Source organism: Triturus cristatus, chromosome 5_2 (genome assembly GCF_964204655.1).
Source record: "Triturus cristatus chromosome 5_2, aTriCri1.1, whole genome shotgun sequence".
NCBI lineage: Eukaryota > Metazoa > Chordata > Amphibia > Caudata > Salamandridae > Triturus > Triturus cristatus.
In genome coordinates, this window is record NC_140588.1 from 101,569,861 (window position 1) to 101,584,501 (window position 14,641).

Below are 14,641 nucleotides of genomic sequence, written 5' to 3' on the forward strand. Positions count from 1 at the left end.
CATTTCTTCAGATTGTTTTCATTTTTCATTTTACCTTTGGAACCAAAGATTGTACCTTAAGCAACCAATTGTATAGTATGTTCTCACTATTTTCCATAATTAAAGCATTGCTCAGAAATAAGTTGTTTTTTCATTGTTTTCTTTTCATTTTATTATGTACCAGTCGTAATTTCCCCTCACATTTTCGCTGTCTTATTCATTTTTTTCTTAGCATTTGAATGTCATGAGTTTATTTCCTGGGATTAACTTAATTTTTGTGCCTATTTATAAAAACAGTATTTCATTAGTAGACTTTTTGAACAGAAGTAGAAATGTGTGTAACAAAGCCTTCTGGTTCCATGAGATATGTAATGTAAATAAGTAAATCAGGAAAAGCGATGATCAAGAAAAGGCCTGAATTTCTGTAGATAATCATGCTTTTGGCAGTGCCTTCAGGGAGACAGTGCATTTGGAAGCACAGGAGAGTGATAAAAGCTGCGACTAATTCCTACTAATTAATGCAGTCTAAGAGGTGTGGAGATGATGGAGCGTTTGGACCAGTAATAAGAGTTGCTATTTTCTGCCACTCTCGGGCCTAACATAATATTCACATTTTTTTTAATTTCTACATTTATTTTTTAAATTTATTATTATTATTCATTTAGTGTGCCTGGACCATTCTTAAGTTCTCAGGGGATAATATATAGTTTGATGGACAGGTTACTCCATTGCAAAGGTGACGAGGTAACCTATTCGTCAAACTGACTGTTTGCCAGCTCTCTGTAGGGTCAGAAGTCCACCAACTTTCCATAGATGGAGCTCCTGTTGGCTCTATCAATGGAAAGGTTCCAGAAGACAAAGTCAGCCATCGGAAGAAGGGCATTTCACCATCCGCCCTTTTTCGGTTGGACAGTCTGATGCCTTTCTTTTCCGTTATGCACCACCAGGTAAAACCAGGTAGTGAGTTAGAGAAAGAACAAACAAGCATTTGCAATGCAATAGGTCTCGCATTTGCGAGAGTTTAAGCTATTGGCATTGTAAATGACAATGACTTTTATTTATCTGTTTTGATAATTAACATAATTAAAAGGTATTGTCATTACAATGCCAATAGCTCAAACTCTTGTAAATGTGAGACCTATTGCATTTCAAAGAAGCGGCCGCCATTGTCCCAGGCTGCTTGGAAAGTGGAAGCGCGTTGTAGGAAAACATGTTGTGCCTGTGGGTGAAACTCATTAAAGAAAATAGTGCTTTCAGACTAAATAAGACATACTGTGTAACAACAGAAGTAAAAGGGCCAGTCCTCATGGGAGGTTACAATGAAGACAAGGCGGTACTAAGGAGGGTCTAACAAGCCTATTAACGAATCAGAAGCCAGCATTTAGGAAGCGCGACGTAAGCCAATGACAAATATGGGCGGAAAGTGGGCTGGACTTCAAGCCATTACTCGAATACAGCATGCTCCGCAGAGCAGTGCATGCGCTGCCCAGGCTCGACCTAAAAAGCGTGATTTGAGTGAGGAAAGTTTACATTGTAGTGAGGCATGGGGTTGTCACCTAACTTATAGGCCTCGGCGACTTCTTACATCTGGTTTACGTTCTGGGACTCTCAGTGAAGAGGCTCAACGGATGCAAAGTATCCTGTCAGTGCTGGTCATGTTTACAGTTTTGCCCAGAGTTACTGATCCACTGCTGACTCTCTCTAGTCTACCTCATTGTGAGGGTCTTCCACCATCGGTTCACCAGAGGCAGGACATGCCCCTCCTTGTGCTGAATGTTTATTTAGAAAGCCTGAATAGAATCAGCAAAATTGGGCACCTTACCCTAGAGTGTAAATCACAGTCTCACCGGAATGAGCACAGCATAATGAATGCCTCGTTCCTGTAGTTTCTTTTTTGCTGTTGCAAATATTTAAACAATGTTTTACGCGTGAGATATTCAGATTTGTGTGCCTGAAGCTTAGTATTCGCATTTCTTCTATGGAAACATGCATGTGTGCAGAGAGACTGCACTGTGAATACCTGCATATCTCATTGAAATCCGTCAAGGCTTTTTGACTTTTCTCACTTGTCTGCAACTGGCTAGACGAGGATTTTGTATCTAGTGTGCATCCAGGGTCCTGGCAGCAGCAGCTGCAGCTCATATGCTTTTTTCAGGAAGTGCAGGGCTGTATGTTTTGAGATAGTCGATGGCGGGAGACCCCTTCCCACAGCTTCATCCTTAGAAGAGCTACAGACCGATTTAGACAGGTCTGTCTGTGGCTAAGGGAGTACAGCATGCTCCTGAAGAACACCCTAGCCATCAGGGTGATCATCCTTGCTTACTGTTTCTGCTTCTTCAAGTAAAGGTGGTTCTGGGGCAGATCAGCAACATTACTGAAGTGCCCAGAGGTCTAGCCAGCTCTGCAACTAGCTGTCTACTTCAGGACGTGATACTCTTTTTGAGCCTCCCTTGTCACCATTCACTGGGGTGGATTTAAGACTGTAGTGATGGGCAAGTTAGAAAACACATCTAACCAATACTCACATTTTGGTATTTTTATGAATCTGCCCATATATATGTTTTGCTACATTTAAATGTAAGTAACCTAATACAATGAATGCTATTAAAACACAATATTTACCCACTATCCACCTGATGTGTTCACACGATTCCCCTCGCCGTAATTTACTGTGATGGTGGCTGACCGTCCACAACTAAATGTCACCTGAAAGAAATGCATCAAAAGTATGCAAAGCATTTTGTACAGTGCAATGGGTGACCAGGACAGAGTACAGTAATGTACTCAACACATGAAATGTGGATGTTTACAATTGTCTTGTAGCCCAGTCCTTTTCTTTGCTTACTTTAGTACAGGCCAGTGCTTAATTTTAGCCAGCAGGGGCCACCTGCACTCATATTCGGGTACCGGCACATACTTTTGGGAAAGAACACGGCCCCCTATTAGAACAGCCCCGCCCACAAGAGACATTTATGATTTCATTAGAGGAGCCCACTGTTTTTTCTACTAGTGCGTAATTTACCTAACATAATCAAATTGGCAAAGCTTTAGAGACGAGTGCCTCATTTACGCAGCTGTTGCACAATATAGAAAAAAAATGAGCGCCTCACTAACAGACATGTTCAAGTCAGCAAGGCTTTAGAGATGAGTGCCTCATTTAAATAAACATGTTCAAATCGGCGAGATTTTAGAGAAGAGTGCGGTTCTTTGTGCATATTACTGGGAACAATTAAACTGCATTTCTCGGGATGTTAACGCTACCTTCATCAAGGCAAAAAGAGCCTTTCAAACATGCAAGTGTGAAAGGGAAGGATATGCATAGTGCCGGGCAGTTTGTTACAGGAAGGGGTCACATTGGAGGAAAGAATGTAACTACTTTGATAATACCAAGCCAAGCCACCCGTGACGCTGGGCCATGAAGAGCCGAAAAACACAACCGCTTTATTACAAGCGTGCTGAGCTACAAATCCGATCCGCCTTGCTTTATCTTCCTAATGATCTTTACTTTTCAGTTTAGTGACTTTCCTCACCCAAAAGTGCGTGGTGCAAGCTTTCAGCCAGAGGTTCACATGAATGGAGAAGTCTTGAAGCTGCGACGAGGCAACACAACAGCGCCAACACGGTCACGCAGGGACAGCAGCAAAAATGTTAGAAACTGCCGAAATGCTGACAAAAGCGCACAGGCACCTTTATAAACGTAAAAGCGCTGCATTTTCCCGCTGTTGGAAAAATAAAAAGGTTTTTAAAGTTCATTTAGGCGAGTGGTTTAGTTTATTGAAGAAGAACAAAAATATTTAAGGTTAAAGCACGACATTGTGGCGCTTTAAATATAACGAGCAAGGCATAAAGAAAGGCGCGCCAGAAGACGTGCTGCACTGGTTTAAAAAAAATCCTATTTGCAAACAAGCGACTGCCATTGTCCCGGCTAAATAAAGAAAAAGTGCATGTACCGTGTAATAACGAAGTAAAGGGGCCAGTAACCATGGGAGGATACAAATGACAACATGACCACACTAAGGAGGGACTAACAACCTATTAAGGAATCAATCGCCAGCATTTACGAAGGACAAAGACACAAGCCAATGAAAAATATGGGTGGGACTTCTCCTCCTTACTCTACCTACAACAGATCTCCAGAGCAGCACATGTGCGCTGGCTCAGGCTTGCCCTAAAAATGACCTTCACACATAGGGAAAAAAACTCTTTGGGTGTGGAGTACATTAGCATTTTGTTTTTCAATAGAACATTCCCACTGTGGAGCTGGATTTTGAAAAACAAAAAGTTTGTTAAGTTTGTTAAAGCCCTCAAAACCGATAGCAGTTGTCCACCAAATCTTTTTAATTTGACAGACTTTCATGATAGTGGTTCCTGACAAGGTGCAGAGAGCACCACTGAGCCAGTAGTGAACTCTAAATTTTTTGCCAGTAGTCTGTCAGTGTGATGTGACATCCGCCGCCCTGACATCACAAAACTCTAGCTCTGGACCTAAGTTCTTTTGGTTATTTTGCTTTGTACAAATGTTCTGTTGTTACCTGACTGTTGGACTTCCTGCATCTCTGTCTATGGGCCCTTGAATAAAACCTTCCTAAAGCTGATGGGTTCAGTACTTGCTTCAGCTTCAATGAAGAGGTGTGGATGTTATATGCAAGGAAGTGTAAACAGATGCAATCCGTACATGGTAAAGCTTCATTATGATCGATGGAGCAAATGGTAACATTAGGTTAGGACTTGTCTGAAAAAATTGAATATGAGGTGTCTTCTAAGTGCAGTAAGTGAATTATTCAGGGGTGAGAGCCTTCAGAGTAGAGGAGTCAGCTCCTTAGAATGATTGTTAAAAACGTAGTAGTATAGAACCAACAATCACAAATCAAATTAATCAAAATACTCAAAAAAGTTTATTTGCATAATCATATCAAAAGATAATAAATCAACACATTACAAAACATCGTTAATCACAATAAAACATAGAAAATGAAAACAAATGTTTCCCTGCACCATACACACACAATGGTAACAAAAACAGTTATAGATTCACATAACACAATCATATTTTCAGAACCTATATCAATAGAGTTCAGTTGTCTGCGAAAGAACAAGTGACAAACAGTAGGCTCAAGTGAACAATTAGTACAAATGATCATCCCCTCAGGTTTGTAAGAGCACTAGAAATGTAAGTAGCATAAACTAGAGTAAGTGAGGGTGACAGTCACTATGGCTAGCTCATGAAATGGGTGCCTGGAGGTTAGAACAGACAAGATCTTGTGTCCCCTATGCTTTTGTGTGGCTCATCATGTTGTTCACATGCATGGATTAGAAACTAGTTAGTTAGATCAAGGGGTGGGTTTGGTATTGATCAGGCTCAGGATGCAGGAAGGGCTCCTTTTGGTTGTTATCTTCAAACACGTGGATTTGTGTTACATTGAATGACACCATAGCAGTTTTTTAGATTTCCAGTTGCTTTACTCGGTGCTATGGTAGGCTGACTGTCCACAGCAGAGGACCAGGATAATTGCCACATAAAGGAGTACAGCCTCTCCTGGAGCTCCAGCCCGCATCACAGGATTCCTCAGGCCTCATGGAATTCCAAGAGATCACCAGAAATGATCAGTTTTTATTGTGGCAGGAAAGCTTGAACCGTTAAAAAGAAAGGTTGAAATATTTTATTGATAGGGCGTCACCATGGTGCTGAGTTTGGGAAGAGTAGTGGAGATGCTCTGAAGTGGGTAGGGAGGATTTCATAAATACTAATGTTTTAGAGCCGGTATGGGCAGGATTGGCAAGACCACATCTGCAAGTTTCAGGTGTGTAATGACAGAGGTTCTTGCCTGCTCACTGCCACTAGGTAGAACTTGGTTTATTAAGGGTGATATAAGTGGAAGGTGTGGGGGTTGCAGAGCCAGGCTTGTGGCTCATGGCTTGCCAAAGAGGCAGGCAGCTTCAGAACAGAGGCCGCAGTTGCCAGAGGAGAGCTGCACAACCTAGAAATTTTAGATTTGAAGCCTCATAGGTCAGGCAGCTCTGTGGGTGAGAAAACAGTGGAAGAGGGGGGCCGCTATTAGGATCCACTGTAGTGGACCAGCAGCTGTAGCATGCAGTGAGGCGAAGTCAGATAGCAGCACTGCAACTCTGCAAAGAAGAGGTACGCGGTGGGATTTTATCTTTCAAAGCAGAAGAAGGGTAAGGCCACTAAGGTGCAACAGTGGATTTTATTTGTAAAAAGTATACACCTACAGTGTAGGAGGGTCTGGGCCTGTTGTAGTGGAAAATGAAAGAGAAGGTTTATTGGTAAAAGGAGCAGACAATAAGCTGCACTGGGTGGATGGTTCTGATGAAGGGAAGCTTTGCAATAAGATATGTGACTATGAGTTTTAAAGAAAACCAGGAGATCACAGCCCTTGAGTGTTTATAGGTCAGCTGAAGAAGTGTTTAGGTAATACAGCTATCAAACTTGCTCTAGCCTGAGAATTTGGATCCAACAGGAGAAATGCCAGTATCTGTTCTTCCCTGAACCCACTAGTGACCATGCAAAGGATATATAGCTGGCCAGCGCTGGACCCAAGGAAAGAAGGATGTGGGGGGAGAGAGAGAAACAGAGACTCTAGATGTTAACACTCTGGCTGTTCGTGCTGTTGGACCCAACCTGCACTGCTGAGGCTTTGATATCTGCAACACGAAACTTTCAATAGGTTGTCAGTTGCATTACTGTTCACTAGTTCTATTGTGACATATGATATACCTTGGAACAATCTCTGTATGACCCACTTGCTGTAGTTAGTGAAAACTCAACAACTTCCCAGAGCTGAAAGATAGACTAAACCTCTGTAATAGATGGAAAAAAGATTCTGAAATACATACATGTTCCTCTAAAGGTAGCACTTTCAGTGAATTTTAAATCAACTGTGAATTGAATGATTCTCAACCTACATGCTTCGTCAACTATAACATAATCAATTCACATTAGTTTTTTGCTTTTTTCCTTACAATATTCATTCATTTACCCACCGCTGGCAATACATTAATACCATATATGACTCAAGTAATAAACTAAATCAGTACAAGTTGAGTATTCAGGAGTTCCTTTCCTGACCAAACTGCCATAGAGTTCACAGTCCTTGGAAGAATGCTTCCAGTGCTAATGTGCAAATCAAAGTCTAAATACTTATCTCAATTGTTATCCAACTCCTTCTCTGAATCTAAAAAATCTCCTTTAACTTCCAATGAAAGCACAGTGAGTTCCAGTCTCCAGGCAATGCTCCTGTGGCTCTCTGGGACAGGTAATTTTTCTTGACTCCACTTGCATGTTTAGCTTAGTGCAAGCATCATAGCCGCGAAGTCTCACATCCAACAGCGCGTTCACTCTGCATGTAACGCTGATCTCCTCTGTAGTGGAAAACCTGGGCATCTCTTAAGGTCAATGAACTTGGTGCAGGTGGCTGTTACTGGTCTGATAAAGGAGATGAAAAAAAATCTATGTCAGCTGAAGAGTGTATGGTCTGGCACTTATGTTGTAGGGGCTGCTTTGACTAGGGGAATCATTTGTAGAGTGGACAGGAAGCCAGGGATGATACCCTCTGGTGTCAAAGAAGCAGTACAAGGGCAGACATTATCTGTAAGCATTTCTTTATTATGAATGCTCCAACTATGCCCCATTTGTGGTCCATGGTATGGAAACCCTTATGTCCAAGGTCCCAGGTGAGATGGGAGAAACATTTGGGTGAGTTTTAAAATGTGAAATTTGGCCGTTTTTTCTGTATTTTAAGCAAAATCGGGGTTGCTCACAACACAGTTGCTTTTAGTAACAGCATAAGAGGCAATGTATTTACCTTAATGAGGATTGCATTAAGGTAAATGTATTAGCCAGACCCCGGATGGGGCTCTTCTAAGCAACTTCCCCAGCAGGGAAGCCCATGTGCACCACCTGCCTGGTGGTTCTCTACCACCAAGGCACTGCTGTGGAACTTGCTTTCATGCACTGTCAGCAGCCAAGCAGTGTAAATACCTTCATTCAAGTATCCCTACCTATGCATGTAAGCTTGAAGCCCTTCCCATGTCTGGAAGTGAGACCGCATTTTTTAAATTAGTCATCAATCCCCAATTCACCTTATCGGGCCTTCTGATCTACCGCCCTCCTGGTAATGCCTTTTCTTGGATTTCTTCATTAGTTGACATCATAGCCCCCCTACTCCTTAGGGCTGCCAATTTTACCATCCTTGGTGACCTTAACTTGCATCTTGAAGACCCACAGTGTGTTAATAGTAAACACTTTTTGTCTGATCTGGAGGCTCTCAACCTTTCTCTGCTTAATACTGGCCCCACTCACTCTGCTGGACACCAACTGGACCCCATTCTTTCCAATCTCTCCTTTGACTGCCCTCAGAGTGCTCGCCCTTTGGAGTGGTCTGATCATTTTGCTGTCCATTTCTCCTTATTTTATATCAAGAACCAGGAAAATAGGGTCCTTGACAAGGGTGCCCCAACTTATCGTTGGGGTAAACTTGATATCAATAAGTTCAACCAACACCTCTCGAATACCCGTCCTGAAGAATGCGAGGCTTCAGCTGCGGAGATGAACACCGCTGTTTCCCATTGGCTTACAAACGCTGTTACTACCCTTCTCCCGCTTACCTCAAAACATTCCAGGTCACATCGCCCCCCGGCACCTTGGTTCTCCATTGATTTGAAGGCCTTGCGTACCAAATGCAAGACTTTAGAACATAAATGGAGGCACTCTTACTCAATCTCACAGAAGATTGTTTATAAAGAGGCTTTAAAAGAATACCACCTTAAATGTAAAATCGCGAGAGCTGCTTATACTGTGGACACAGTAACACAAGCTCAGAACTGTCCTCATACTCTTTTTTCCGTCGTCAAAAAATTGACAGGAGCGGATACCATTCCAACACCTCTAGTTTTAGATGAGGCCCAGTGTAACTCTATTGCGAAATTTTTCATCGCTAAGATTGAGCGCATATACGACTCTCTGAGCCCTCCCTTGAATGCAGAGGAACTTTGTTCGGGACAGGCTGTAGAGAGTGAACTGCTTCTTCCTGGGGTGAAGATGACACATTGGCAATTGTTTGATGACTTCTCGTTCTCCACCTGTTTAAGCAGTATAAGATCCGGTTCACCTCGCGACCCTGTACCCGTCAAAATTCTTAAACTGCTGGATCTTGAACCTCGGCGGGTTCTTATGAGACTTCTAAATGCCTCATTACTTGAATCCCAGGTGCTACAGGATTGGAAGCACGCGATGGTTGTTCCCCTCCTAAAAAAAAGCTGGAGCCGATGTGTCCAATCTTGCCAACTTCAGACCGATATCCTTGCTGCCTGTACTTTCCAAAGTGCTGGAAAGGCATGTCAACACTCAATTATATCATCCAGTGGAATCTTCGGGATTTCTACATCCATCCCAGTCTGGCTTCCGTGCTCACTATTCCACTGAGACCGCCCTTCTCGGGGTGACGGAAAGCTTAAGACACGGCATCGACCGCGGGGAAACATCTGCACTCATCCTCTTGGATTTGAGTGCGGCGTTCGATACCGTGTCCCATTCCATTCTTCTGAACTCTCTTCGATCCCTGGGTTTGGATGGTCCGGCTTTGGCTTGGATTGCCTCCTTTTTAAGTGAGCGCACTTTCCAAGTCTTTTCCACAAAAGCCACCTCCTCCACCTGTCCATCGGCATATGGCGTTCCTCAGGGGTCTATACTCAGCCCTTTGTTGTTCAACATCTACGTGAGACCCCTGGCCTCCATCACAGAGGACGCCGGGCTGACTATTTTTTCATATGCCGATGACACTCAAATTGTTTTCTCCCTTTCCAACAATGAGAGCAATGATATATCGGTTCTGAAAACTGGGTTGTCACATATAGCTGAGTGGATGCAAAGGCATCTCCTCAAGGTAAACGGTGACAAAACCGAAATTCTTATCCTTGGGAAGCATAAAGATCTATGGGGCCCGCAACACTGGCCTAGCGAGATGGGACCCCTTCCTCAGCCATCTTCTGTAGTGCGCAATCTCGGTTTTCTTATTGACGACAAACTCTCCATGAGACAGCAGGCCACAAAGGTGGTCGCCATTTGCTTTACTATTCTGCGATGGCTCCAGAAAATCCTTTGGATGCTGCCTCTTGCCACCAGGAGAACCGTTGTCCAGGCGTTAGTTACTTCACGCCTGGACTACGGAAATGTCCTCTATCTTGGTGCTGATGCGGCCACAGTAAACAAACTTCAGGTTGTTCAAAATTCAGCAGCCCGTCTTCTTTGTAATATTCCTAGGAGACTATCGGCCACTCAGGCTTTGCGCGATTTACATTGGCTCAGGATCCCCAGTCGCATCAATTTCAAAGCTATATGCTATCTTTTTAAAATCAAGCAGGGCTCGGCCCCAAAATACTTGCAAAATCTGGTTCAACCTTACAAGCCAAATCGCACCCTTAGATCTTCTGCCAACTGCGATTTTGTTATTCCTCGATTTAAGCTTGTAAGAATGGGAGGACGGGCCTTTTCCCATCTAGCTCCCAAATATTGGAATACGTTACCTACCACCTTGAAAACGGAAACCAATTTTTTCACTTTTAGAAAAAAATTGAAACTTTACTTTTCCAATGATCTGCATGCTGCCTTAGATGATTCACGGTGCTGTTTTTGAGCAGTCTGTTTTCTTCTTGAGTCTATCCCTTGCGCCGGGAAACCCATTGCGGGTAGCTGTTGCGCGTTATAAGTTTAAATAAATAAATCCCTAAAGTACTGACATTGTCCGGCCCTTAACAGTACTGGACAGCATAAAAATCCCTTGTTCCGTGCATTCCTCAATGCGCAGAATGAGAAATTCATGTGCTGCATGATATTCAGCTTGCAATCCACCTTTTTTTTTGGGAGAGGTGGATTCAAAACCAGCTGTTGGTCTGTGTTTCTACACTGTTGCTGCTCATGTTCTACAGTTTACATTGATGAGTTAGTGTATGTGCCTCCAGTGTCATCTTCAGAATTTTGGGGACCCCAAGCAAGGCATATATTTGGGGTCCATGTTCAAAACAACTTCAAATCTTATTGCCCATTTCCTGGCAATTCAAGCCATACTATACTAAATTATACATTAAACTTTCAGAAATAGTGTCACACAAACAGCCACAACATGGGACCATAAACATTCTTAAATATAATACTGAATAGAGCAAAACAGAGTTGAGGTAGAGGCAGATGGATAGCTGAAGGCAAAGGCATATGGTGAAATGGAAAGAGTGGATAGAGGTCCAATATAGAGAATGTTATCCACACATGGGACCCTTTGGAAGGTGAAGGGCCTGGGCAGTTGCTCACTTTGTCGTACCTTAATACATCTCTGTGTGTTGCAGACAGTGACACGTCTGAAAAAATGGGTGGAAAAGGGGTCTAAGATGCAAAATGCATTTATGATGCAGCCCCGGGATTACAAGGTTCGAATGTCATTGCTTCTGCTTCCACAGTCAAAATGCTGCTTGTGTCTTATGGTGCTGAAAGATGCCTTGCACAAGGCAATCATTTCACCGGCAAAAATAACTGTGACTGTATTTCATTACAACATATCAAGCTGTGCTTGTTCTTTCCCCACAGGATGGAAAATGCACCAGACAATGCATGTGGGACAACCGCTACATGGAACACAACGGTAAAGTGGCCTCACAGGCCCACATGTCTGGCAGAAATCAATGCTTCGCAGTCCTTGTGGTGACTTTGAAGTAAACACACAACACAGCCAAACAGTGTACAATAAAATGAGCAGACGGAAAGAAAAGATTCACAAAGGTACATTGACCTTGCCTTGGGGCCTTCCTACATTTTATCAGATCACCTCAAATGCCACTCTAGTTTTACTTCATTCAAAGGGTGACCTATATAGGCAAACAGTCAAAAGTCTGTTGCAGGTCCTTAAATGTCTTTGTTGCCTCTGCTGTTTTTTCATGTAGCAAAAAGAACAATTGATGGACAGAATGCTACACAATGTCAAACATTCAGCCCAGTGTGTTTTTGCTCCCCTGGCCATTCCAATCTAAACCCAGCCATATGCAAATCAAGCTTGACCCCGTTCCCCATGTTCCCCATGGGTGGTTACTTGTCAAGTGCAGAGCTTTATTTCTGTCTGTTTTTTTCTTATATAGCGTTGTCGCTAAGCAACCATCAGTGGGATAGACTTCAACATCTAGAAATGGCATTTTGGATTTAGAGTAGTTCAAACTGAATTTGTTGTCTGGGGGGTCCGCGAGTGATTAAGACTCTCCAAAGGTAAGACCAATTACTTTCCAAAATCGATTTAACAAGAAGATAGAAGGGCGATATATCTGCCATTAAACATCAAAAAACGGCGTTTTCGTTTTTTCGTTTCTCCGTTTTACTTAGACCGTCGAGGCAAGTTCACCCTGATGTCCATGATTGACTCGTCCATACAAACACATACTTTCATAAAAGGTATTTCACTGGAGATCATATCGATGCACCATGATGAACTACGGCCACTTGTTTCAAGGAACCACGCTAATTTAAGAATTTCCATCATTTTTAGATTCATCCGTGCAACGAAAGAATTATCTCTCTATCACCTCCAAAGGTTCCAAGTAAGACCATTTTGACTTCTCACGACACTAATAATAGAGCTGACATGACTTAGATAAAGTGAGACAGGTCGTGGTGACACAATTATGTTTTTAGGTCGAGTGTTTGTTTGAAACACCATTGGAGTCTTTGCAAGCATTTAGTTGCAGGTAAGATTTTAGCACATGCATTGCGGTTGCAGCCAAGTTGTTTGGGGTCATTTAGTAAAATAAAGTTTTGTTTGTGTCTTTTTCTGCAAGTATTGGTCCTGATGAGAATCCCCGCAAGAGAAGGGATTCGAAACGCGTAGACCTTATCGTTTTAGGCCAATCTATTCTACAAAACAGAAAACAGAGTGTAGTTTTTAATAATTACGATCAATTGATGTCTGTTGATGGCCTTTTTGTTTATTCATTGAATTTAATTATGGTTCTGTCCAAATGTCAATTTGATATAAATGTTGTGTAGTTAGCGTGTGTGACCAGTGAGTATGAGACTTATTTGTGGATGATTGCGTGATGTGATTGGTGGTGTCGTTTAAGTGAACAAAGAATGAAAAATGCCAAAAAAGGTTGTGTGAGAGAAAAAGTGGTTTATGTTGATTCATAAATGTTGGTTGATTTCAGGTTTGTGCAATATATATTTGTAATAGAGAATTAATGTAATCTGGAAAAATTTCTTGGATTAAATCCAACTGAAAAAGTAGTTGACAGTGGTATTGTTTTATTCAATACACTTTTGTGCAAGTTTCTGTTGAAGAAAGTGCAGCATTGGCACCTTCTTGTTTATTGACGTTATTAGGCTCTGCCTTGCTGCCATTTAGCCAAAACCGAAATTGTTTTTCATGTTATTTCATGTAGCATGTAGGAAGGTAGGATCTGACTGCATAGTTACCCCCACTTTTTTTCTGGTGTTTTGCTGGTTTTTGACTAGTCTGGCTGGGATCCTGCTCTTCAGGACCCCAGCCTATCTGCTTTCTCCATTAAATTGATATGTATGTTGGTACAACTCCAGATTGGATACTGGGGTACCCTTATCAGTCCCTAGTATATGGTACACATGTACCCAGGGCATATGTACCCCAGCGGTCTCCCATGGGCAGAAGCATGTATTATGCCACCCATGAGAGGCCATGCAAAATGGGACCTCAGGTCTGCTACTGCAGCCTGTGTAAGCTGGTGCTTGTAGCACTTACGAGAGATATAGGTTCACTATATCTATATATATATATCACTACACTTAAAACCTTATAAGTCACCCCTATAGCAGGCCTTAATAATCCTGAAGGCACGGTGCTGGGCTTTTCATGAAAAGGTGCTCCTGCTCTGGCGCAAATCTGGACAAAGGACATGGGTGTAGCCACCCCTCTGTCCTGTCCCTCCCCTAGAAGGGTCCCCAGAATCTTTCCAACCCTTTCCCGTGGGAATAAAATGGATTGTCTGGCTACAGGACATTGGATTTTATGTGGACAAGATTCTGCAAGAAGATACCACTACACTGCGACAGTCTGGACATGCTGGACTTCGCTGGACCTCCTTTGGGCTCGACTTCATCTTCCCTTGCCGTCCCCAGTCTTGCCACTGTCGGTGATCCATACAGGCTCCATGCTGGACCCTGTGGACTTCCAAAACAACAGAAGAATCTGCCTTGGGGTGAAGGAGTCACTTCCCTGCAAACGCAGGCACCGTAATGTATCTGACTGGTTTGCTGATACTGAACTCCTGTGGACTCCACAGGCTCCAGCAACACAGGAGGTGAGTTTCTGAAGGTCTCTGAGGTTCAGATGCCCTCTCACTGAGTTTGAGGTGGATAACCCTCGTGGGGACCGTATACCCATACCCCTGTGCACCGCATTCATTTGCAGCTGCACATGCTTGTTTTCATGCAACAATTCTATGCATTGGGCCTTTTGTAGCCCAGATCCCAGTGCATCTTGTCTGAGAAGGACTCTGGCATCCTTGCACTCCGTGCCCTGCTAGCTGGTATCCTGTGAAACTGCCTGAGGTCCCCTCGCGTCTCCTGTGCCTTCGGCCTGTAGGTCCACTTGAGGGTCAAATTTGCTTTATTTGGGCTCCCCTGGTTGCTCCAAGC

The 14,641-nt window shown here is 43.0% G+C and overlaps 1 long non-coding RNA gene across 1 annotated transcript; it reads left to right on the top strand.

The window, feature by feature from the left end:
- The first annotated feature begins 12,126 nt into the window (after positions 1-12,126).
- On the top strand, positions 12,127-12,543 carry LOC146822695 (uncharacterized). The gene is made up of 3 exons (XR_014961824.1): positions 12,127-12,244; positions 12,359-12,427; positions 12,522-12,543. It is a non-coding gene; the product is annotated as an uncharacterized LOC146822695 (long non-coding RNA).
- Positions 12,544-14,641: the final 2,098 nt, after the last annotated feature.